The 25,916-nt window shown below is 57.9% G+C and overlaps 1 protein-coding gene across 8 annotated transcripts in view; it reads left to right on the top strand.

Moving 5' to 3' along the window:
* Positions 1-25,916, top strand: part of NAV1 (neuron navigator 1) — a 223,035-nt gene that overhangs the window by 19,245 nt on the left and 177,874 nt on the right. For 7 of the 8 annotated variants that reach the window (XM_075910183.1, XM_075910182.1, XM_075910193.1 and 4 more), the window contains exon 2: positions 4,030-4,186. The exons of the other annotated variant lie outside the window; for it this stretch is intronic. The gene's annotated coding sequence lies outside the window, so the exon portion shown is untranslated. The remainder of the gene's footprint in view (positions 1-4,029; positions 4,187-25,916) is intronic. 8 annotated transcript variants of the gene reach the window in all.

Raw genomic sequence — 25,916 nt, 5'->3', positions numbered from 1 at the left:
CTGGCTGGCTCAGTCTTGCAGGGAGTAAGAACTGTCCCTGGGCCCCGGACTCCTGAGCTAAGGAGGGGCCTTTTCTGGGGCTGGCAGCAGGCCCCTTGTCCTCACTGGGAGCCACTTGCTAGAGGCAACGGCGCTTGCACCCCCCAAGACTGTGGTCCTGCTGCCTTTCGGGTTGGTGCTGCTGCCCAGCCAGCAGAGAGGCTCCCCAACGGGAAGACTTTCCCTCCTCTCCCAGGGTGGCTAGCGGGCCCGGGCTGTGTGTGCATTGGAGATGGCTGTGGTCACGTCAGCCGGTTGGAAGCACACGGCTGCAGCTCCGGCTGACTCTGCCCACAACCGTCCCCAGCCCCCCCACCCTCCTGGGTTTCCTCTTTCCCACCATCTGTGCTTCGGCCTTCCTGTCCTCGCCAGCGAATCCGCCTTGCCTCTTCCTCCTCCTGGCGCCTGCTCCCTGCCTGGGAGGGAGCCTCTAGCGCCGCAGACCGGCGGCTGCCTTGGCAGACTGGCGCTTCCCGGAGCGGAGGGGCGCGAGGTTCATCCTGTGTGCACCAGGAGGCAGCTCAGCACCACGAAGCGATTTACTGCCGACCCTCTCGGATGCCTACGGCGCTCTCCGTGCTCCTGGCTGCTGGGAAATCCAGCCAGCGCGGGCGCTGAGAACCGGGAGACATCTGCGCTAAATTCCAAACATCCGGCCCCCAGATCTGCCTTCCCTCCACCTCTAGGCCCACGTCTCCATGTTGGAGGTGGATTCGGACCTTGGGCTCCCCGGTGAGGGTCAGAGAAGCCCTGGCCCCGTGTGCCCCAGCCATGAAGCGATGCCGAATGGCCAATCGGACGCCAGGAGAGCAACGTCCCTGGGCAGTTTGTAAAGCTCTGTGCTCTACTCTGGAGGAAAGAGGCAGGGACCTGGCTGGGCACACCCGCCGCCCAGCATGCCCCTCAGCAGGCATCGAACCTGCGACCTCGGGATCCGCACACACAAGCCGCCACTGCCTGAGCAAAAAGAGCCACAGCTGTCAGCCCTGCCCTTGGAAGGCTCATCTGCCCCTCTAGCAGAGGCAGTGCCCAGCGCGTTCAGGCTGCTGGGAGCCGTGGGCTCTCTGGGCTACCCCCGTTCACTGCCGGCCGGCCCGCCTCTCCCAGTCTGTGCAGGCACTGGCGAGTGCCCCGCATCCCACTACGGGGTGCAACGTAGGAGGGGGACACCCCAGCGCAGCTGGCGGAGGGCCCTGCCAGGCGAGGAGGGTGAGCAGGCTGCAAAGCCGAATCCACCTAGGCTTTTTGTACGACCCAGGCCCTTGGCTGGCTGTGTTACCCCTGCCAAGGCTGGGCACAGGCCAGCCAGCTGGGGTAGTGCCCGCGCCCGCGTGCCTTGGTTGCCTGTGTTGGGCCTGACGGGGAGGGAGGCAGCAGGACTAAACCCCGAGCAGTGTCTGGGAAGCAGGCTTGTAGCCTGGCTACTCACTGGAACAGCCGCCCTATCCACCCCCGTGGGGCTGTGAGGCCCTCTCCCTGCAGGAGCCGCACAGAGCCAGGCTGCCGCAGTTGGGGAGGGGTGTGGGTCCGTCCCTGGGTCAGAGGGGAGGGGAGCAGGCCCGGCTGCTTGGCGAGGTTCCTAGCTCCTGCGCTGCCAGGGACGGTCTCTTGGAGAGTGAGCTGCAGCCTCAGTCCTGTGCCAAGGAGGCAAGATAATATCGATCTGCTTAGCCACAGGTTAATGAGCATCGCTGTGCCCACGGGGAACCCGCAGGCGCGTGCCCCAAAGCCTGGCTCCTTGAAGGCTGAACCTGTTCTCTTACTTCATCTGCTGCGCCCAAGGGCTTCGTGCTAGGCGAGCGTGGGCCAGCCACAAGGGCAAGCACAGCAGGGAGTGTGTTCTGCCCACGCCAGGGACGCCCTGTGTGGACCCAGCTGGGTTAATTGTCAGAGCCCTCAAACAAGCGGGGATTGTTTGGAAATGGAAGCGCATGACGCTTTGGGCTGCCATTTAACTCTCCAGTGCCTGGTGGAGGTTTTATCTCTCTCCCATCGCAGCCTGGGGGTTTGGATTAACACTTCTCTGCCAGTCTGAGCCTGGGGGTTGTGGGCACACATGTGCCAGGCTGTAATTAAGTAGTTCACATTCTGTGTAGCTAGGCTCAGCAAATGGAATCAGAATTATTCATCAGTGTGTCATAGGCTCTGTACTGTTAACAGCTAAGGGAGAGTCTCTTGAATATCTTATGCAGGGGAGTGGTGTATTTTAGAGCAGGTGGACCTAAGTTGAATCCTTGCTGCTGACAGGTGGGTGCTGGTGCTAATGGGCTTGAGAGCTGGTGGTTGGAGCCAAATACAGGTGATTAGGGTTGCCAGAAGGTCTCCCAAAAAATACCGAACACGTACGTGGGCTAAAAATTTGTCGAGCAAAAAAAACCACTGCCACGAATACATGTGCTATGTTTAGTACTTAACTTTATTGTAAACAGTCTTCATCCTACACCGTCTCTACGTAAAGAGGCTTAGAAGTAATTGTGCCAATGTGCATGCTATTTTCATTGTTTTCTATTCCTCTAAAGCTAAGGCTAGAGAAGAATTTGGAAGAACTCCTTTTTATCCTGCAGCTGAAATGATTGTAGAGAACTCCCAGTGCCGATCGCACCCCGCCTCCCAGCCACTCCCCCCGCCCCTGCTAGGCTTCTCAGAGCAGCGATCCGGCCCCACCTCCCAGCTGGGACTCCCAGGCTGGAAGGCGGGGCCATGATCGGCGCTGGGAGCCTGTGATTGGGCAGAAGCCTAGCAGGGGCGGGGGGAGTGGCTGGGAGTCCCCGCCCCTGCCCGGCTTCCGTGCAATCACAGGCTCCTAGCACCGATCGTGGCCCCGCCTTCCAGCCACATCCCACGTCCACGTTAGGCTTCCGTCCGGTGCACAGCCGGAAAAATCAGAAAATACGGGACATTGCACGTGTCCGGTGTTTTCTGATTTTTTTATCAGACAGAGAGCGCAAATACCGGACTGTCCGGTAGAATACCCCTGGCAACCCCACAGGTGGTTGGTAGATCCATGGTTGCTGTTGAGAGGAATCCCAGGCCCATTTGAATGCTGGGCTTGCAAGGTCTCTGCTGTCCAGCAGTGGCTGCCTGCCCCAATGGCTCTGGAGACAGCAGTGACTAAATTCAGGACTGACCTGACGTGAGAGTGTAAAAGGCAAGAAGGTACTCAGACTTCTGGGCTCGTGGGTCTCGGGCCTGGGTCCTCTGAAGAGTTTAGTTAGCTGGCACCCCTTGGAATGAGTGAAAACTAGCTACCTAAGCACCTGCCGGGGCTGGCCTCAGATCCCGGGAACTTGCATCTTTGGGACTCCAGCATCAAGGCTGGTTCTGTTTTTCGGGTGTAAGTCAGCGGAGTCACCCTGCAGTAAAAAAGATCAGAATCCGGCCCATGGTGCCTTAAAATGAGCCTTGTTCTCAGCACAAGGGAAAACGTCCGTTTATGCATCCGGAACGTTGTGGTCTGGTGGAGTCTGGCTCCCCGCCCCTCCTCCCCCCGTGCCCTGCCCTGGGTCTAGTCCGGTGGCTCTCAGCGTTTCCACATTACCGTCCCCCCTTTCAGGAGCCGGATGTGGCTTGTGTACCCCCAAGTTTCTCCTCACTTTACAAGCGACTTGCTTGCCACATCGGGCATAAAACCACGAAAGCGTCACCACGTGCTGTGGCTGAAAACCTGCCACTTCCCGACGTTCCCGTGTAATTAGAAAGCCGAGAAATGCGTTGCCAGTTCAATACACACAGGAGCAGTCCGGTGGCGTGTTAGAAACAGGTTCATTCGGGCCTAGGCTTTGGTGGGGCCACGCCACTTGGTCAGATGCGCGGAGTCTGGTGAAGTGGGTCTTACCCGCGAGAGCGCGTGCCCCTAGATAGTCTTGTTAGTTTTTAAGGTGCCACAGGACTACGTGCTGTTTGTAAAGTTACAGACCAACTCGGCCGCCCCCTGAGGCCCCAGTAAATATTAGTCTTTAAGGTGCCACCATCTTCCTCCTTGTTTTACAGAGACAGACTAACGCAGCGACCCCCGAGACGTGCGCTCCAGTGCCGTGTGTGTACCCGTGCAGACTGCTAGTGCAAGGCGTGTCGGCTGGCTGGAGGGGGCCGATGCTGAGGGCCGGCTGCAGCTCCTGTCACCGCTCTCGCTGAAGGGGCGAATGAGGCAAGTGAGAGCGTCAGGGATGGGCAGAGGAGCTCTGGGCCCTGCTGAAAGGCTGCACGGTCCTTGGCCGGCAGGTGGTGGAGATGGGACCTCGCTGGGGGGCGCTCAGGCCAGCTGGGAGCTCGGCGGGGACATGGCACCCCACTGTCTGAACCAGCCCATAGTGTACCCGGAGGGGAGGGAGGAGCCAGTGCCTGCGCCCTGGCCAGAGAAGGCAGATCGAGGCCCCAGGAACTCAGAGCGGCTGGCAGGGCTGCCTAGTGGTCGGGGTTTAGCAGCCAGGATGCAATGGGCGAGGCCCTGCAGGGAGCGGTGTAGAAGGGCTGTGAGGCCGGCGAGCTCAGGGATTAACCTCCCAGGCTGTGATTCAGCCCGCGGGCCCAGGCACAGAGCCCCTCGGGAGAGAAGACGCCGGCTAGAAGCCACATCCAGGGAGAGCCCAGTAGGGGGGCAAGGGCCAGCCCCGTGCCATGCTGTGACCAGACACATGGGGCGCCCTTGAGACAAAGAGGTGCTGTCCCAGGGCCGACCTGCCCCAGGGCGTATGTGGGAAGAACAGCCCCAGGAAGGGCCCTTGGCTCCGGGGCACCCCAAAGCAGCCCCAGACTGTCCCTGTCTGTGCGGGAGCTGGATTCCCCTTCTCTCGCCTTCGGCTGCCCGACAGCCCGGCTTAGTAGGAGCTGGGCAGCCCCCAGAACTAGCAGACCCCAGCCCGGAGGGGGCTTTGGGGTTTCCTGCTCCAGCGGGTGCTTTTCCTGTTAGCTCGCTCTTCCGTGGAAGGCTAGTGGTGCGTGTTCTGTGCCCTCCCCACCCACAGGGGCACACGGGGTCTCTGCAGGGCGAGCGGGGCAGAGCCGAAACCCGCTGCCCCGGGGCGGGGGGTGTTCTGCACACCTGAGACCCTCAGTGCTTATCCAGCTGAGAGCCAGCGAGGGCCGGCTCAGAGGCCCCGCGGCTCCTGGGTACTAAGGGAATTCGGGGGAGTTGCTTCTCGTGGAGGAGCTGGTGTGAACGGGCTCAGAGAGGACAGGCGAGGCTTGGGAGCAGATGCATCTGTGCCCCTCGTTTCAGCGGTGAATAAGGCCGTTCCCCGGGGGGGTCAGGACCGGGGGGAGCTGCACGCGGTGTCAGGTGGCAGTGCTCAGTGTTGGAAGGTGCTTCTGTTCTGCTCTTGTCTGTCCGATTGAAGGGCTGCGTAGGGTCGGGTCTCATCTCCCTGGGGAGTTACGTGTACGTTGCTGATTAGTGAACCTTCTGTGATCAATGGCGCGGCGGGAGCCCTTTGAGGCTCTCCCGAGAAGGCGGCTTTCCCGCCCACAAATTGGCTCGTGGCTCTTCTCTGAACTCTTTCCAAGTGTTCAAAATGTGGCTGCCAGAATCGGACTCTGGCTCCAGTAATGGGCCCCCCCGGCCTGTAGCTGCCATTCCTCTGTCAATGCACTGTCAACGCAGCCAAGAATTTCGGGGGCTCCCTCCCCCCAGTTTCGTTAGGCTTCATTCGTTAAGCCTCTGGTATTTTCCAGAATGCCAGTGATGCAGGGTATAGGCCAGGGTGGGTAATAATTTTTGCAGGGAAGCCACTGCATGAATGTTGGTTGTAGTCGTGGCCGGCTCCGCCCCCAAAAGGGGCGGGGCCTCTGGTGGAAAGAGGCGGGGCCTCAGGCGGAAAGGAGGCAGTCCCTCTAGGCACCGCACACCCCTGGCAGGGGGAGGGAGCCGCCAGCCGCTTTGAACAGTGAATGATTTGCACACGCCCCCGCCCCCGCCCCCAGGTCTCGATTGGCCTGTGGGGGTAGAGGCAGGGCTGGCCGCGGGCCGATTCAAACAGCTTGGTGTGCCGGAGACAGCCTGTGGACCGTATCTTGCCCACCCTAGGCTGACGGCATTGGTGCACAGCATAGGCACGTGCACTACAAACTCCCCCCTACCTAGGCTGGCTGATGGTTTCCTGGCCCTGATCCGGTGAACATGGGGCACTAGATTAGAAGTCAAGGCACGTGCCTTCTGGGCCCTGTTTTGCTGTTGCGCCATTGAGAGACTTTGGCCAACTCCCTTTGCTTCACCGTGCCTCAGTTTCCCCCTTGGCAGATGATAAATGCTGGAGCTCGTTGTGGTGGTGGCCTGTTGAGTCCTTCGTCTCCCTGCTGGTGCCAGTGGTGGTTTGGACGTTTTTCTATCCAGACCCGGCGACTCTTTTCCCACAGTGCTGGGACGTGTGGCTGAAAGGGCTTCCATCCCCCACCCGCTCAGACTGACTGCCTATTGGCGGGGCCGAGGGATCCGGGCCTTGTGCCCACACGGCCTCTCGGCACGTTGCTGGTGATGGGGCTGCAGAAGCTGCGTGTCTGACCCGGGACAAAGGCATTCCCCCTGAAGCCGGGGGGCCCTGGGGGTTCGCCGGGTGTCTGAGACGAGGGGCCGGAGAGTCATGGAGCAGACTGGAGGAGGCAAGCGAGTCAGTGGCGTCTCGGCGGCTCCCATGATTCAGGCCTGCGCTGGCTGCTGTGCTAACGTCGTCCTGCCTCCCCTCTCCGGCCCGGACCAAGGCCTCCCCAGAGCTTCGTGAGCCCGGGCTGGAGGCAGCCGAGCGATGTTGTTCCGAGTGCAAAGCCGACAGCTGAAACCACTCTGCTCGGAGATCAGCATAATTCATCCCCTTCCCACGCTCGCCAGCCCCTCCCCTTCCACAGCGCCCGGAGCCCAGGCTGGCCCGGCCCGGCCTTCGCGCGCTGCCCCGGGGAGCCGCCCACCCACCCAGCAGAATCGATGGCTCCGAGACGAGGGGTCGCGTCCCTTGGCTTTCCAGGACGTCATCAGCTCTCGCTGGCCAGCAGATGTGAGGCTTCCTCCGGGAGCCCATTGCACCCGGCTGTCTGGCTAATCCCGGGGAGGAAAGGTCACTGCGGCTCGGGCGAGCGGGGCAGGGAGCGTCTGGCCGGGCGCAGCTGTTGCAGACGTGGCTCCGCCCGGGGGGGGGCTGGAAGGAATGGCTCTGACCGTGTGAGCCCAGGCAGGGCGCTGCGGCTGGAGCAGGAGGGGGAATGATGGGAGAGGAGAGAGGTGGCCCTCGACCCATCGATTGTGAGCTTGGTGCCGGCAAGGCTGGCGGCGGGACGTGATGTCACCAAAGGTGTAAGAGCTTAGCTGTGGCTGTCCAGGAAATCAAACGGCCGGGAGCGCAGAGATGATGCAACTGCTCAGCCTGCACATGCCGGCCCTGCAGCAAAGCGCGGGTTGGAGCGGCGCCGCACACACCAGAGGAACCCTTTGCATCAGCCAGGACTGAGCAGGGAGCAGACGCCCTCCAAAGCACGTGCAACGGGGCGACAGCAGGCGCAGGGACAGCCAAGGTTGCTGGGGGTGTCTCGGCCCTCGGTCTGCCAGCTCCGTCCGACAAGCTCACGTCTACTCGGTAGAGCTGCATGGAAGTGTAACGCCCACCGGCGGAACTGAACCTGGGCCCTCTGGAACTTACTGCAGGACCCTCTCTAGCTTGAGCCAAAAGCCAGCATCCTTGCAGCTAAGGCTGTAGAGCACACTTGTTGGGCTCGCTGCCAGTGGCCTGGGTGCTGCTAGATGAGACAGCACAGGACACCTCGCAAGCACAGGGGTTGCACAAGCAGTGAAATCACCAGGATCACTTGCACCATGGAGGTCGGAGCTGGCTCCCTGCCAAATTCCCCTCCCCCAGCCTGGGATGAGACAGAAACTTGCTGATTCGGCACAGCTGAGATTTCACTCTTGATGCCTAGAGCGGAAGGAAGATGGTAGATTCAAAAAAAAAAAAAGGTACATCCTGCAGCTTTCGGGGCCCTGCAATTATTGCTGCGTTCGCCAGCACCTCGCAGGCTTCTGGGTTCATTTAGGAAAGACCAGACCCTTTTTCCCTTTCCCTCACGAAGATACAGCAGGAATGATAGAAATAGCAACGGATGCACGGCTGCGGCACCGTCCCAGTCTTGCAGCTGTTGATGAGGAGCGAGGCCCCCAGGAAATGCATTCAGCACGGTGACTGTGCCTGGTAATGACTGCTGCTTAATGAGGAGCAGATTAGTCTAATTTTAGCAAGTGGGAAGTAGCTCAGTAGTAATGTGGGGTGACTAAGATCTTTGGCTGAAACGGATAGAAAATATCATTTGTAGCAATGGTTATTAGAAGCGCTGAAGTGTTGTTCCAGGTATAAAAAGCCCTATAATCAATTGTACGTGTCCTAATAGAACTAGATTGGTACGTTTCATATCAGAAGTGAACAACCTGCACACGTTTCTGTGCACTATATTATAGTGCAACTACAGAAAACGTCACGCCATTGCTCGGCGACAGTAATGCACTCATTTTTACGGTGATGGGTGGGGCTAAATCAGGGGAGAAATACAGAACAGATGCACTGCAGCGTGGCAGGTTTTGGCAAACAAAAAACCATGCAATATGTTAACACAACTCCTGTGTGGATCTGTCTCTGAGGAACTGCAATCTAAGCGAATTACGATCCGGACCAGTGTCTGCAAAAGAAAATTTCCCTTTTTGCACGAGTGGAGGCTAAGCATAAGTACAACAGACCCTGGAGAGAAGAGAACTTGCTAGATAAGGCCTTATTTTATCTTACAATTGGATCAGCATTGCTGGACCCCTGGTGGTGGGTCTCTCTGCCCCAGAATGGTCTGAGAGTCAGACATGGCTATACAGGAAAATATTGGGGTGGAGGAGAGAAAGAGATGGGCTTGATGCAACAATGTGCCTACGCAGACCCCACCGCAGGATCCTAAAATGTAAGAGCCAGATCCCCAGAGGAGTTGAGAATCTACAGCTGCCATGTGTGATGTAGTGGGGGTATCTTGCTGGTTGCTATGCTGGGCAGTGGGTTGTGAGTGACCTCCACTGGCTGCTGGATGCAGCACGGCCCAGCAGGGCAGGGGATGAGTCATTATGCAAGGGGGCTTCAAACCTGTCTGACCAGTTATCTCCCAGGGAGCGGAACAATGGGAAGAAGGGGAGTGGAGCCCTGGCTGGGGGCAGGGCTGGAAGTGAGTGAGTGAGTGAGTTTTTTCTGTCTGAGAGCATGGAGGAAGCAGCCTAGGGAAAGGGGCTGGGATTTAGGGGCCCAGTCTCCCCCATCTCAAGAGGGGCTGAGGCATCCTAGGCCTGCCCTGGAACCAGATTACATCTGTGCTGTGCTGTATCCTGGAGAAGCAATAAACTCCCTCTATTCTACTGGCTGGGGGAGTCTGTCAGTGCCATTACGGGGGTGCAGGAGATGGGAAAACCCCAACGCGCCGTCACACCATGTAAGCTGGGGTATCTGGCAGCATCGGGACTGCGCCATAGGTCAAGGTTTGGGAGCATTAAGAAAAATTGAATTATGCAAATATCCACGTCGAATGTTGCAGTCTCGTGCACGCCGGGGTTATCTCTGGCGCTCTGAAAAACCAGTGCCACCGGGTATTATCTGAACAGTGGTAAGACACTCTTAGATTCACTTACTCCGTTAGGTTCCATCTGAGATCAGGGCCCCAGTGTGCTGGGAGCTGTACGTACCTGTATTTCCCCAGCAGCTTTGTCATGTGACTCTCCTTCCCCCTCAAGCACTCCCCGAACGTGGCAGTGCGTCTGCATGGGGGGGCGGGGCTAGGGTTCCACGAGCCGCCTTCGTGCTGGCATTTCCCCATCGCTGGGCAAACACGGCAGCTTCTGGGTCGTTTGGCAGCATTCGAGCCCTCCGGTGGGATCGCACTGTCAAACGAACCCCGTCCGCTGTCCAGCAAACACACAGCCCTCCCGCGGGTCGTCAGACCAGGCTGTGGCTCTCTTAAATTCACTCCTTTGCTGGGCTTCCAAATGGGGCTTCGCTTAGGTTGGTCCTCTCTTGCGTGTTGCCATGTGGCCAGCAAGGGACCCAACTTGCCCACTACTCTGGGTTCCAAGCCGGAGAGACGACGCAGCAGCCGTGGGCTGGTGAGTTCATCGCTGCTGCCTCCCTGGGCCGCTTCCCTTCTGGCCCTTTCTCTTCACCTCCAGCTCTGGCCAAAGCTCGCTGGCTCCCCCCCCCACCTGCAAACCCAGCCAGGCAAGTGCAGCCAGAGAGAAAGCACAGCTGGTCCTCAGGCTTCCCGGCTCCTGTGGTGCCAGCCAGGGACTGCCCCATCGGGGCCCGGCAGGGCCTTTTATCTGGGTCTGGTGGCCTCTGATTGGCTGTCATCGAATCACAGATCATCTCTGTCCTTTCCAAGATGGCTGCTCCAGAGAGGACACTCAGTGCAGGCTTGGAGGACCCACCTTCGCTGCTCCATTCCTCCTGCCCTGCTGTTTTCTGGAACTAGGGTAAAAGGACCACAGGGCCTCCTGTAGGAACCATCAGATGCCCATTGTCCCCCCTCATCACCGGCGCCTGTGAATCCATCCCTCCAGAAACTTGTAACCCAACCCATGTTACAAACCTCTTCAGAAAACCCCCTCTTGGGATTTCCCGTGAACAGTGAGGCTGCAACTGACGTCGGGTGATTCGGGAGCGAGAAGCAAGTGTTGCGCGTCGCACTGAAAGGCTCCGAACTTCTGCTTTGCAATGCCCCCTCCCCAAACAGCGGCTCTTGGCTGGGAGGGTGGCGGGCAGGGCTGGCTCTGTGTCTGGGTGAGGAGGAAGGCAAGCCTTTCCTAACAGGCTCCTTTCTGGAGAAGGGTGACGCTGGTCCATACGCTCGGCGCATTGGAATTGATCCTGGCCGCTGGTGGCAGACAGGACGCTGGGCTAGAGGGACCTTTGGGCTGACCCAGGCTGGCCGTGCCGATGTGCTTAATGGGCAGAGGGCATGCGAGGTGAGCAAACATGCATGTCAAAAGCCAGCAGATTGGAAGCTCTTTGGGACCCTCTGTGCAGCTCCCAGTGTGACCGGATGCTTATGCAGGACTGAGGTTCTGCGGCGCTAACGAAATGCGAGTGTCGTCACCTGAATGTCTGCACCTGCAATCCGTCACCTGAATGTCTCCACTGCATGCGTGTACGCAAGCCTGCATCTGCTTGTGCGGGACGTGCAACAAAGCCAAACGCACACCCCAGCCAACTGGCCACCCCGCTTCCTGAGGCCTGACGTTGTAGGGCTGGGAGGTCTCTCTTCATGCTGATGACCCGGGGAGACAAAGCCCAACTCATACATTGAGACATCTGCTATTCCTCAAGGGCTCTGGAGTAAAGGACTCCGCGGTGTTTACTCTTCCTTCGCGGAGCTGAGCCAGCGTTCCCTGGCTGGACAGGGGGATTGAGCAATATGGCAGGAGGGAGGGAATAAACAAATGACTCAGTGGGCTTCTGAGATTTGTCCTGAACAAAAGTTTATCCAAATGTCACCCAGACAAGCTAAGTATTCCAGATCGGTTTCTTTCCAGCCTCTAGGGGCTGTTCAAAGCAGCAGCTCTCGGACCTGGGATGATGGCGTTGCTTGAAAACCAAGACCCAGAACCTGATCCAAAGCCTACTGAAGTCAATGGGCGTCTTTCTCTTGATTGATTGGATCAGACTCTTAGGGAGCAACCACCTCAGATAGAGAAGGCACATCAGCACTAGGAAATGATTTCCCAATAATAACTCCTGAAGCAACTATTTCAAAATAAGCTTATTCCCCAAAGCACGCAGGAGTTATTTCAAAATACCCGGCTTGGTAGCGTGGCTGCTCCATTTCATTTGAAATAACTCCCTGCTGTAGACCAGGGCGTATTGTGTATCCTTGTGTGCGGGGGAAAGGGCTGGTGCGAGCTGACTTGGGGTGCGTATGGCGTGTTGACACCACAGCTGGGTGGAAAACCTCCGTGGCAACAAAACGTGGATGGAAAGAAAAGTGACAAAGATGTCCCATTGTTCTGACTTGCAAGAGGCACTGGGACTGGGCACGGTGGGATAATTTACCCGGGCCTAGTGTGATCGCTGGGCTGGCTCACTCACTCAGGTTTGGCATGGAGACTGGTGGAAAGGGGTCACACTAAGCCCAGGCTGTATGGTCAGTGGGACACAGGAGTAGCTCCCCCGTTTGTGTGGGCACCAGATGGAGCGTTCACTGCCCCGGTGTAGGGCACCTGTCCAGATTGATGCATTACAGCCCTTGGCCTCACATCATTGCCACGTGCGGGCGGGTAGCTGCAAGAACTGGCCGGTCGAATCTCCCCTCTGCAGAGTTCGTGGCTGGGCGTTGGCACTGGCTCCATGCTCACGTCAGAGGCAGGGCCCCTCGGGAGCTGGCAATGTGAGGCAGAATGGACCAGGTTCACATGGAGCGCTCCAGATCTATTGCCCTGTCCACAAGCTGGGGGCAGGGGCGGACTGGCAATCAAAATAGGCCCTGGAAATGGGTTGAGAATGGCCCACTTTTTCACATCAAAGAATTTTTTAAACATTTACTCTTTGACCCCATTAGCCACACCCCTGACCCGTTAGCCACACCCCCTGACCCCCATTAGCCACACCCCCTGACTCCTATTAGCCACGCCTCTGGAGGTGACACACTTGGGGCGAGATGGACACATGACCAGAAGTAAAAGGTGTCATGTGACCCCCTCTAAGGACTTTTCCCACCATCCTCCTACCAATGGGGATTAGTTTGGCCCCCACCAAACCCCCCTCATGCAACTATCCTGCAATTGCATTAACCCAATGTGTGTGACATTAACTCGGGGGCGGAGGGGCAGAGAGGCTGGGGGAAGTGTTCCCTCTAAGAGTTTCCTCCCATGAGCAGAATTAATTTTGTGTTGTGCACCAGTACTGAGTTCATGTGGCTTGTTTGGATGTGGTACCCAAGTTATTAATAAATATCTTATAAACCTCTACCTTTCCCCTCTGCTGCCATGTCTCCTCCCCTTGCTCCATCAGCTCCCCTGGTGTCTGCTGCCCCCCAACCCCTCACCCTCCTCTGCTGCCCTTCTCACTGCCCTCGGCCCTCCTGCAACCTGCCCCCCTCCACCAGCCCTTCTCTCCCCCCTGTGCCCACTCCTCCAGTAGCCCTACTCTGATCATGTGAGCTACCCCTCCTCATCCCCTCTCTTAACACCTCCCTCTACACACCTGCCCTGCCTCTCTCCTCTGGTGCTGGTCCCTCCCCTGCAGGTCTCTGCCCTTCTGCTTCACCCTAGAATCTCCTGGCACCTGAACCTTCCCTTAGCCCTGCACCCTCCTGGTATCCCCCCTTCCCTCACTGCCCCTGCCCCCTTTGCCCTCTTTTTCCCTGATGTCCACCCCCTCACCACCGTCCCCTCAGCACAAGCCCCTTCCTCTCCTACCCCTTCCCTTTATTTTTCTCCCTTCCCCTCCCCCACCTTCTGTCTTCCAGTTTGCAGGGCTGGAGTCTGTGATCGGGCCCCAGAAGTCTGGATCCTGCACGAGTCTCTGAGTTACCCCTCACCCTGCTGCCAACCCCACATCCCCTCTGCAGGAGTCTTGGTGCCGACTGGCTCATGGGACATGTCCTGGGCTACCCCGTTTTCCTCTCCAGGTGGAAACAGCCTGGGGGCGGGGGGGACATGGGCAAGCGAGGGAGGTCCCTAAGGGTCTGCCAGAGCAGGGCTCTGTGGTCGCTGCTTCACAGCGAGGGGAACGACACCAGGCTGCTAGTCTGAGCGACCCCCCAGAGCTGGGAGATTCTTCGGCTCTGTTCTAAGGGGCTGAGTTCAGAGAGGAGGAATCCCTCCCCCGGCCAGAGTCTGCCCTGCTTCTGATGCAGACTGAGTGAGACCGGACCCCAGCCCGGCGCCCCTCCCCCCAGCGTGGTGCCCAGGAGGTGGGGGCAACTGCCCCACCCCAGTCTGGTGCCCCCCCAGCGTGGTGCCCAGGGGGTGGAGGCAACTGCCCCCCCCCCCCCTTCACTACACCTCTGCAGTGGGGAGGGGCGGGGAGGGGAGAAAGGGCCGTGCAGAGCCAGAACTCTGGCAGCCACTCCCGGGAACTACTTGCTGGGTTTCCCCCTCCTCCTCCAGCAGCCGCCAGCCAGCCCTTTGGCCAACGGCCCACCGGGAAATTCCCGGTACCCTGTCAGGCCAGTCCACCCCTGGCTGGGGGTCAGGGGGGTCCCCAGCTGGGGATGGAGGGTTTAAACAGGATCTGTCTCCCTGAAGCTCGTGTCTGAACAGCAGAGAGGCGGGGGGGAGAGGCGAGATTGCTGAGTGGCATTCATCAGAAACAGGTGGCATAGTAAGCGATGCTTTGCTCCCCCTCTAGCCCCTCTGTACATCAGATCCCAAAGTGCTGTGCACCAGGCGGTAGCTGGACCCCTCCCTGAAGTCAGTAGGAGCACAGTGCCGCTGAAAACCAGGTCCAATCGGCCTTAACTGAGCACCCAGAAACAAAAGCCCTCAAAACGGGGTGAGATTCTTGGGCTGTGTGACTGGCCCAAGGGCACCCAGTGTGTCGGTAGCAGAGCAAACGCCTCAGGCCCTGGCTCCAGCAAGTGCTCTGGGAAGGGGTCGTGTGTTCTGGTGCCAGGGAGGATGTTGTGAACCTTGACCTGTGATCTAGCGAATGTTCCTTCGCCTGAGGCCTGCGTGCTAGCCCAGCTGGCATGAATTTGGGGGTCTTGGGCAGTCCCTAGGGTTGGAGATGTCTAAGCACAGTGGCCCCTTTGGGGCAATCGAAAGAGGCCGGACAGGGAGCTCCCCTCCTTGCCCCTCTGTGTAGCAATGGCCAATCTGAGCTGATGGGTTAAAATCCCCCCCCCCCAGTAATGCAGAGGACCAAAGGCAAACTCCTCCCTGCCAGTGTCTGTTGTCACTGGGGAACTGTCCAGCAAAGGTTCCTCCTGAAAAGCAGCCACAGGCGTGAGCTCCACCTGGGGAATGCGAGTCCTTGGGCGGCTGCTCCTCTGGGCCACTGGCAGGAGCGGGTGAAGCCAGCCGGTGGCTCTCACAGAGGGGTGGTGTTGGATGTCATTGCCGGACACTTGTGTTGGGCCCTGGGTCCCGGCTTTGGCCTCGGCAGCTCACAGGAAAGGTCCCCGAACAACTGTGGTAAAAGCAGAGATCTCACGCAAGGCCAGAAGCCCTGAGCTCCATCTGCTTCCCAGCGTAGCTCTGCTTCCTCCCTCGCTGCGCCGTTCCCAGACGGGTCCAGGGGCTGCAGCATCGCCTGTTCCCGGAGCCAGCTGCCCTCAGCCTAGCCCAGCTCCCTGGCTGAGCTACAGGAGCCCTACATGGGGCAGGGACACCCAAGCCCTTGGGTAGTTCCAGCTCTCCAGTGAGCTCACCGGCCAGGCAGGGCTTTCCAGGGCCCCTGCCCTCTTTAGTTGCGAGCCCTGGCTCCATGGACTACATGAAGGTATGTGTTGTGTTCCTAATTCCAGCCACGATCTTCTCCCAGAGCCATCCCCACACTATCTGCGTGCCTTCCGGGCAGGCATTCAGCAATACGATGCACGTCCGTCGTGTGCTCCTCTACTTCCGGGGTGGGGCAGCAGAGTGGTGGTTCGGTAGGCGCCTTTACACGCGCCGGCCGCTCGGTATCGATGTAGCATAAGGCAAGGGCGCTTGGAGGGGAACGGGGTGAGGTTTGTGACGGCCCTTCGTTCTCGGGAGTTCCTTCTGCAGCAGCGGGAGCAGCCCAGCGGGGTTCCGTGCCCCCCGCGAGGCGTTCTGTTACCCTTGCCCACGCGCCGGGTGGCCAGATTCCACCGGTCTCTGTCCGTGGTGTTGTTTCCCCACCAGGGCTGCTAACGGGACACGCACGTAAAGCCAGCGCAGGTGAAGTGACTGCGAGCGCCGGGCGCTGCCGCTGCAGCCAATCACAGCGCTGCTGTGGGCGAACCCCTGCCAACTGTAGGTCCACAAGAGCAGTGAGCAAAACGACCCTACGCCGGGAGACTGGCTTGGGGCCGAGGATCTTGCGGCCACGGGGAAGAAGGAGGGCCAGTCCTGCGGCCCACTCGCTGGCCTGGGTTGCCCAGCGCTGTTCAACAGCCTGTGACTGGCCCTGAGAAAGATCTGCCGTCTGCATGGATGCGCTTTATCCTGCTGGCCGGTTGTCGCATTGGGTCAGAGGAGCAAAGCTTTAGGCTCCTGGAGGTGCACCGGGCTCAGGCTGTAGCGTGCCCTGAAGGCGGCTAGAGGATCTGAGGGAGGCCAGTGAAGGGTGGGCAGGCTGTGCCCACGGAGATGTGCTGCGACGTTCTGTACGGGCTGCAGTTTCCGAAGTGCCGAAGGCTTCATGCCCATGGGTATCATGATGTGATGACCCAAAGACCCAGGATTTGTCTGGGCCAAATCCCAATGCTGGCCATGGGGGCTGTGTCTACACTGGCCAGTTATTCCGGAAAATCAGCCGCTTTTCCGGAATAACTTGCCAGCTGTCTACACTGGCCGCTTGAATTTCCGGAAAAGCACTGACGATCTCATGTAAAATCATCAGTGCTTTTCCGGAAAAACTATGCTGCTCCCGTTCGGGCAAAAGTCCTTTTCCGGAAAACTGTTCCAGAAAAGGGCCAGTGTAGACAGCAGAGATTTCTTTTCCGCAAAAAAGCCCCGATCGCGAAAATGACCATCGGGGCTTTTTTGAGGAAAAGCGCGTCTAAATTGGCACGGACACTTTTCCGCAAAAAGTGCTTTTCCGGAAAAGCATCCTGCCAATCTAGATGCGCTTTTCCGAAAATACTTTTAACGGAAAACTTTTCCGTTAAAAGCAGTTTCGGAAAATCATGCCAGCGTAGCCGTAGCCGGGATGTCCCCTCAAACTCCTGCAGCTTCAACTGGACACACTATTTCCCTCCATTTTTATTTCCAAGTGTGGTTCGGGGAGGCTGTGCCCTGTTCATTGGCTCTCACACTCTACCCCAGAGGTGGCTGCATTCCAATGGGGGGGGGTGATTTTGAAGCATGTGGTTGTAATGCAGCGAAAGGGCCCTTGAGCTTGCCAAAAGCCCCCGTAATTACTGCCAGCAATCCCAATGTGTCCCCAGAGCTCTGCCCCGCTTCCCAAAGCGAACCCGGCTCTGGTACCACCACCGTGGCATCCTCTGACCATTTAGCTGTCCTGGCAGAAAAGGCCTAATTCCCTGCCAACCAGCACTGCTGCGTATACAGGCCAGGAAGGGCCCTAATCAGAACCATGCATTGCTCTAGCTGCTCTCCAAATGGAGAAGAGCCTCGGCGTGGGGGAATTTTCTGGCAGTCAAGCCAACAGGGCCTCAGTCTTCCATGCAGCTGCTTGGACGGCTCAGCCTGAGCCGCAGTGGGCGGTACTGGCTCCCAGTGAGCCCTGGAGAGTCAGCATCTCTTGGGCTGTGTCTAGACTACAAAGAAAAGTCGGAAAAAGATATGCAAATTGCAAACCGCAATATATCTTTTTCCGCTTCTTCCGAAAGAGGCTTTTCCGACCTTTGGCCTGTCTACACTGGGCCAAATGTCAGAAAAAAGCCTCTTTCAGAACATCCCTTCTTCCTTATAGAATGAGGTTTACAGGGATGCTGAAAAAATGCGTCTACTTTTCGGAATTTTTTTGGGGAAAAAGCAGATGCATTTCTTGGATGCGGCAGAGCTTTTCCAGGATTCAGAAAAACTCTGCAGTCTATACACTTGGGAGCGCTGTCTGCATGCTCTCTGTTATACCCATGGGGAAACTGAGGCACGGACCCAGGGCACAGCTTGCTTGAGCCCAGCCAGCCAGCCAGCGGCAGAGTTGGGGTCTGAACCCAGCTGTCCTAGGCTCAGTGAGCTGCTTGCTTGTGCCTGGCACATCACTCCTGGAGGTGCAGGGAATGAGCAAAGGTCCACTTTGCTCAAAACCCACGGGTGTCTAGAGCCCTCTCTGTTCACACGAGATAGTGTTGCTAGTGCCAGGCCAATTTGCCACTTCCAGCCAGCAAGAGCCTACGTGTGTGTTTAAAATCCCCACCCCGAGCTGGTTTTGCTCAGTCTTGCTGGAGATTGCAGCCTGTCTGGGAAAGTCTGGCACCTCCTACAACAAGGCTACTGGGCATAAATCTGTCCCAGTGCCCCAGCCATCCTTGCACGCCTGCTCCTGCACAGCTCTAGCCCCTCCCGGGAGCAGAGAAAGGCCAGTCCGCCTAGCGTGGCCATCACATCCGTGGCGCTTCCGTGACTGGCTAACAGCCCCAGTCCAGGGCACTGCAGGTACGATGTCCCAGGGGGCAGCCACATTAGTCTGTGTCTGCAAATACGAGGAGTCCTGTAGCATGCTCCAGACTAGGTAGCGTGGTGTGGGCAGAGAGCGGTGCACCCGCTGCGAGGTGCTGGGCCCTCAGCACACAGGGCCTGCTTGTTCCTGCGCTCAGGAGTTCAAACCTGGGGAGCTGTGTGTAGCCACCACGTCACGGTCTGCAGGGAATCACCGCGGCAGATGGCCATAACCCCGCCCCCCCATCTACCGCACCAGAAAGCCGCATCCTGCTGTGTGACCGTTCCCACTGTCTCCTCCCCACAGGCTGCCAGAGCCTGCTCCCCCACATACACCTCTAGACACAGCCCTTCCCCTCACGCCTGTACACTCCCTCCCCTCCCCCACATACACCTCTGCACACAGCCCTTCCCCTCACACCTGTACGCTCCCTCCCCTCCCCCACATACACCTCTGCACACAGCCCTTCCCCTCACACCTGTACGCTCCCTCCCCTCCCCCACATACACCTCTGCACACAGCCCTTCCACTCACACCTGTACGCTCCCTCCCCCACATACACCTCTGCACACAGCCCTTCCCCTCACACCTGTACGCTCCCTCCCCTCCCCCGCATACACCTCTGCACACAGCCCTTCCCCCACCTCTGTATGCCCCCATACAGCTCTGCAAACAGCCCTTCTCCCCATCTTCCATACACCTCTTCCCCCCCACAGCCCTTCCCCCAGCCCTTCCTCTCCCCCCACACCTATACATACACCCCTCCCCTCACCTCTGTGCATTCCTGCCCTACACACAGCCCCTCCTCTCACCCCTGTACACCCGCCCCACCTTGCCCCCCTCTTCTGTGCAGCACCTCCCCCACGCACACACCCTCTGCCTGTTCAAACCCCTCCCCCTCCCTCACCTTGGCGCAACCCCTCCCCCTCCTTCACCTGTGCACACCCCTCCCCCCGCGTGCAGTCACACGCCCGGGGAGCCGCCTGGGGCGCTCGGCGCGGAGCGGACACCGCAGGCCGGGATCTCCGCAGCCGGCCCGGCCGAGGTGAGAGCGACCCCGCCCCCCTTCCCTGCGCGCCTCCCCGCCCCTCCCTTCCGCTGCAAAGCCGCGACCCCCCTCCCCAGGCCCTGCAGCGGCGGCTGCCTGCCCCCCTCCCGGCTCCCTAGGGCGGGCGGGGGAGGGGTCTCCACTAAGCTCTGCAGCCCCTGCCCCCCCCGGACCCTCCTGTCCCCCCCCCCCATCAGCCTCGCCCTGTCCTCGGGCTACAGGGGGACTTCCCCCTCCTCAGGCCGGGTTGGAAGGGAAAGGGGAGACCCCGCTGCCTGGCCGGGCTGGGGGCGGAAACGGGGGCTCTGTGCCCCGCAGGACTCTCCCCTGGGTGCAGCCTGAGCCCCCCCCCAAGCCAGCCTGAGCCCAGGCGAGGCCGCTGCCGAGCGGGGCAGCCGAGAGCTGGGCATATGCAACGGGCCTGCCCCGCCCCATGCCCTGCAGCGCAGCCCGGCGCCCGGTGTGGCAGCAGAGCGCCCGCCTGCAGGGGCTGCGTCTGGCCCCGCGGGTTGGTTTCAGGGGAAGCGGGCGGGGCTCCGCAGTTTATACGCTGGCTGGGGCGCAAGTCGGGGGGGGGGGGGAGCTCTCCCTAAGCCGCCTGACTCTCCCACTCCTCCCTCCCTGGGGTTGAAACAGCCTGGATCTATTGGCCTTCAGGGCGAGGTGTGGCTCTGCCCAGGAGCATGCCAAGGGCGAGGATGCAGGAGCTCTCTCAGGTGGGTGTTTCCAGGCAGTCCGTCTCCGCCTTTGGGGAGGTGAGGGCTCTTTCATGTCACTGTCTCATGTCACCCAACACCTGTATCAGGCCACTTCTAGGCAGGGGTGTGAGGGGACCCCTTATAAAAGCCTTGAGGTTCTTCCTAAGGTGTTAGGGTGCTGGTATTAAATAGACGGGGTGCTCTGTGCCAAGGAGTAGCAGAATTCAATTTCTGTTGGTAATTCGGAGGGATCATTTCAGTTTCTTTTCAAGCTTTTTACCAGTTTAAATGTTCACTGCGGTGCAAAGTTATGGGGACAGAGAATTATTTAGTGACCGTCGACACTGAGGTTCAAAAAGTGAACGCTGTTTAAGCCTCCACACACAAGGAGACCCGCCACAGGTGGAAATAGAAAACATACACATTTTTAAATCGAACTCTCGAATAGGTTTTCAAGCGCCATTTTTTTGTACTGCGCCTGTCTTCAAATTGCAATGAGTATGGACGGACGTAGGGTTTTCCCCGATTTGTTTGCATGTGGTGAAATTAATGGTAACCCTTCCAAGCCTCTCTCAGAAGGGAATATTTCTGCGTCTGCCATTGATGGTGGAGTCACAGACAGCGGGGGTAGAAAAAGACCCAGATGGGTCCTGCAACCTCAGCCTGGCCTCCCTCTCTAATCAAATTTTGTAGGAACTGCTTTCTGCATCTTCCCACTGCATCTGGCAGGCAAGCTGGGATCGGGTCAGGCTCGTGGAGCCAAGCAGAGCTGAGCGAGTTCTGTATCTGAAGGGGAGACCTCTTGGAGTCGGTGCTTCTGCAGCTGGTAGTGGGGTGCTGTCTTCAGATGAGACATAGCACTGGGTCCTGTGATCAGTCTTGGCATCTATAGAAAAGGTGGGATCTTCAGCCTGCCTCGTGAAACTCCCCCTGCCGTTTCCACTGGGTCTGGATTCCTCCACTTCCGGTCCTAGGCAGCTGCTCTGTTTCCCTCCAGAGGTGGGTGCAGCCAGTACTGCCCCTCGCTCACCTTGCTGGGGTGTTGCTGGATGGAGCTACAAAAATGAATGCTGCTCAAGGAGTTGAAAAACTCAGACAGGACTATGCAGCACTTTAAGGACTAACATTTCATTCAAAGAATCCATGCACACAAAACAGACATCAGACAGTTTCACAAAGAAAAAACAGTTTCTTGCCATTTCAACCAGCCTGGGCATTGTCTCAACGACCTTACTACCTGCAACCTGCTACAAAGAGGCTTTAACACAAGACTTCAAAGAGAAGCCTCCGAACTGTCATTTATGCTTAAATTTGACACTTTACGAATGGGCCTTAACAAAGATGCTAATTATCTTACCCATTACAAAGATAGCTTCCCCAATTATCACCTTTAATATCATTACCTTATAGACATTAACCTCCCTCCCTTATCCCCTGTCTGTTCTAAAATCTGATTTGTCTATTTTATATGTGTTCACTTTTTTTTTATTGTATCCCTTTGGTATATACGGTCATGCCAATTTTCTTCCACAATTTGATCTGAGGAAGTGGGTCTGGCCCACGAAAGCTCATCACCTAATAAACCGTCTTGTTAGTCTTTAAAGTGCTGCATAGTCCTGACTTTTGTTTCAGCAAGATCAGACTAACACAGCTACATCTCTATCGCTATTCTACTTGAAAACCTCAGACTGTTAGCACTCTAGGGCTGTCTCTGTGCATCTCTTCTAGACCTCTCGGCCCTCCTGTCACAGGAATAGCCATAGGGGAAGAGGCTCTCTGTAGGGGTGTGTCTAGAAAAAACCTCACCTGCGTCTAGACTGCAGCCACTTTCTTTCGAAAGTAAATCGAAAGAACGTGGCAGTTTTTTTGATCGCGGTAAACCTCATTTTACGAGGAATAACGCCTGTTTTCGAAAGTACTCTTTTAGAAAAGGCGCTATTGAATGCAAACTGTGCTTTTTCGAAAGAGAGCGTCTAGACTCTCTTTCGAAAAAGCGGCTTGCTTTTTCAAAAAATCTGCTTGCACTCTAGACGCTCTCTTTCGAAAGAGGCTTGTAGTCTAGACGTACCCTAGAAGTACCGAGTTATTAATGTTACAAATCCCGCAGGCGACTGTAGGGTTAGGAGAGGGGCACTGGTGGGGGTTTGCCCCAAGTTTGTTAAAGTTTTCCCTTCCCCCACTGTGCACTGATGGGCCATGTGATAGTTAGGTGCTGCTTCGCCCCAGAAGTAGCCGCACTGCATTGGATAAACGGGCTGGAAAAAGCGTTGGGGTCCTGTGTGACGAAAGGCACTTTAGAAATGTACCACGTGAATCCACCCTTGGCTGTCCCTGCATTGTGAGCTCCCATGACAGTGGCGCTCCCCCCCCCACACACACACACATTTGTTTTCCCCGTGTGTTGGTGCAGCTCTTTGGAACTCACTGCAGTGATGTTGACTGACACTTGTGCATGCAGGTGACTGGCGAGACAGAGGGACACGGCAGTGACAGTGTCAGTGCAGGAGATCGGTCTTGGGGGCGTACGGGGCAGCAATGATGCCACCTCCCGCACAGGAGATGGACCAGGAACACCCTGGGTGCAGGAGAGGGTGAATAGTAAGTCATTGGCAGCCAGGTGCAACTGAAGTCCCCCCTAACTTGTGCCAGGGGCCAAACTAGCCCCCTTCCTCCCCGGGATAGGGGAGAGACGTTGCTCCCACTCCCAGTCCCTGCACTGGCTCAGCACGGGGGCTGTAGCTTCCCTAGGACTTGGCTTGGGCAGCAGGGCAGGGGCTTCCGTGCAGAACAAGTCGCAAAGGAATTTTGGGTTTTAGCTCCTTGGAAAAGCCTTTGGCTGTTGGGCAAAGGGGGTGCAGAACCCGGGCTAGAAGCCGGCATTGTGAGCTTCTTCTCACACTGGGGCTGCCCCACGGTGCCCCTCTGCTGCTCCATGCCTGGACATCTCCCAGCTCTGCAGGCGCCCCTCTGAAATCCCAACACACACGAAGACCCCAGGTCACTCCAGCCCTGGGCTCCCCCCCGACACCCTTATATCTCCCAGTGTCTCCCAGTCCTGCCCCACAGCCTCCCTGTTTTCCCTGGCCAAGCCTCCCAATATGTCTTGGCTAATGCCCTTCAGTGCAGGCCTATAGTTCCCTCTAATTGTCCAACCCTGAGCCCCACATATCTTCCAATGCCCCTCAGTCCCGACTTGCAGCATCCGCTCCCAGCGGCCACTGGGCCTTTCAGCTTGGGACCTTGTACAGCACGGTGAGTGCCCCTGCTCCCCTGCCCCGGCCCCGGTCCCTCTGGAGCCCGTCCAGGCTCCTGCAGACCCAGCCCTGGCAGGCTGCAGCTGCTGAGGACCCGTTATCTGAGAGCTGAATCGAACCATGGAGAGAGGTTTTATCAAGTGCGGGTTCAGTGCACAATGGGATCCCTGGGTGGTGGCTGATGGCCAGGAAAGAGGCTGACCTTTGTAATTAGCGGTGATTGCTGAGAGAGCCTGTTGTGTTGGTGCTCATTTAACTTAGCTGAACTCTGCACCCTTTGTAGATTGCTCTCTTTTCTAGCCTAGGCCCATTGTAGGACAACAGATAACTAATGCTAGGGCCCCTTCAAGCTCAGGTAATGGGGCTGATGCTGTTGGTTCAGGCCTGGGCAGGACAGAATCCTCCCAGGCCATGTGGTCTCCAACATCTTAGGCAGCAAAGACATTCCTTCCGCCTGTTAACCTGTGCTATTCCCTGCCGCAGGACACTGCTGAGCTGAAAGATTAGACACTCCAAAGGGTAAGGCCAGCAGCTGCAGTTACATCAGAAAAGTGGAAAATCACACTAGGGCCCAGTTTTTCCAAGAGATTTAGACATTTGACTCCCATGGGAGTTTGGCACCTACATATATTTGAGGAACCGGTCTTGGTACTTATGGGGCTAGACCCCGCCATCCCTTACACAAGAGTAAAATAGGAGTAAAACAGCAAAGTGGCAGCCTTGGGCAAGTCCTGACACCGCTCTGTGCCTCAGTTTCCCAGTCTGTAAAATTGGGGATAAGAATTGCTCCTTTGCAAAGCGATTTGAGATCTCTGCTTGGAAAATGCTAAATGGGAGTTAGGGATGACGATGCTGTTTAGAAAGTTAAACTAGTGTGAGTGCACAGTCTGTGCATAGTGTTAGTGTTTTCCAGCACTGTTCACATTGGAAGTGAGTAGTAATTAAGTAAGGTGAAGGTATCTAAAGTTGCCAATTAACCCTCATGCTTTAGGGCAACAGATGGTTCCTGGCTGGGGACAGGAAGAAACGTTCTTCTGTGGTGCCTCATAGGTGGCCTCGTTGCTTAGCGAAGAGCCCAGCCGTAAAATAGACCCTAGAGACTTAACCCCTCTCGCTCCTAGGAGGGACCCTTCTGGGTCATGCACATCCAACGCTGCTGGTGCTGTGTTGCCAGGTAACAGCAGACAAGGGCTACTCAGAGTGGGGTGCAGACTCCCTGCTCCGATGTAAAAGTCCCTCCCGGAGGGACACCCGGTACTGCTGGCTGGGTCTGCTTCTGCGGGGCTGGCTGGGTTCTGTCTTGTAGCGGGAGGCAGCATTTGTGTGAGGCCCCTGCGGATTTCCGAGGCAGCGTGGCGTGGGAGTGCGGTCTAAGGGTTAGAGCAGCGGCGGGTGCGCCACCACTCCCAGCTCAGGGAGAGCAAAGCTGTCTGGGTTTTGTCTCGTTCTGTCGCTTGGTCCTTGCGCGAGACCCTTCGCGGTTTCTCCTTCCATCCTCTGGTCTGTTTCGAGTGGAAGCGCCTGCCTCTTGGGGTGAGCTGGACCTGTGGGGGGAGGCAGGCACGTGGTGGTGGTGGTGGTATATGTGACGTCCTCCTTCGTTTGGGCCACCACTCACGTGAGCACGGCCCCACGAGACGCGCCAGTCGTTCCATTTGCCCTCCACGTGCTCCCTCCGGTGCCCTGGCCTGTTGGCAGCGTCGAGGTGAGGCTGTGGTGTCCAGAGGGGCAGGGACAGGAGGCATGGGGGGGAGGAGGCCAGGTTGTGACCCCACAGGCCTGCCTGAGAGGAAAGGGGTGGTAGTCAGGCCTGGCACGGGAGGAGAAGGGCTGCTATAACAAGAGGTAGGAGCAATGTGAACCCAGCTGAGTCCTTGTTTACTCAGTGCATGGAACAAAGCCAAGCCCAGCAGCACTCGCCCCCAGCCCTGGAACGCAGCCCGCCCCGCTCAAGGGCTCCCGGCCAATAGACTCAAACCACAGGGCTAGGCGGGACTATGGGGGCCAGCTAGTCCAGCCCCCTGCCACGTGCGGGACTTGGGTCTGACCCATCCCAGACAGATTCTCTGGAAAACCTCCCGCGACCTCCCTCCGCGTCTGTCCCCTTGCCGGGCTGTGTGTCCCTGAGATTTGAGCTAAGCCTGCTGGGCTGCAGGCTGAGCCCGAGTTCTCTGGCCACAGGCAGCAGGACAGCTTTTCTCCATGTGCTGTGGCAGCCTTGACGTAGTTGAAGGCTGCTCTCGTGTCTGGGTCTCCTCCTTTCCAAACACACCCAGGCCCTGCAGCCTTTGCTCACAGGCCTCCTGCTCCATCCCCTGGATCTCCTGTGTGGCGGAGTCCTTGCCAATCGCAAGGGCAGGGGGGAGGAGATGGCCATGCGAGGACTCCCCAGTCACTGTCCAGAGGGCGGGGGGGTGGGGTGGTGAGAAGAGACACCCCCCCATTGGTCTGTGGCTCAGACACTCAGGCGGGGGGCCAGCGGGAGCCCCCTCTCAGAACCCTGTGGGTCAGGCTGGGGGGCAGGGTGACTGCAGGGAAGCTGGTCTGTAACTGACGGGAGCAGATGGGAAACACCTTTCCCAGCCACACACAGGCCACCTGTTATCACAACATTTTTTTTCACTTGCGGGGCCAA

This window comes from Pelodiscus sinensis, chromosome 27 (assembly GCF_049634645.1).
Source record: "Pelodiscus sinensis isolate JC-2024 chromosome 27, ASM4963464v1, whole genome shotgun sequence".
NCBI lineage: Eukaryota > Metazoa > Chordata > Testudines > Trionychidae > Pelodiscus > Pelodiscus sinensis.
Note: the sequence above shows the minus strand (reverse complement) of the source record. Positions and strands in the feature narration are given on the sequence as shown.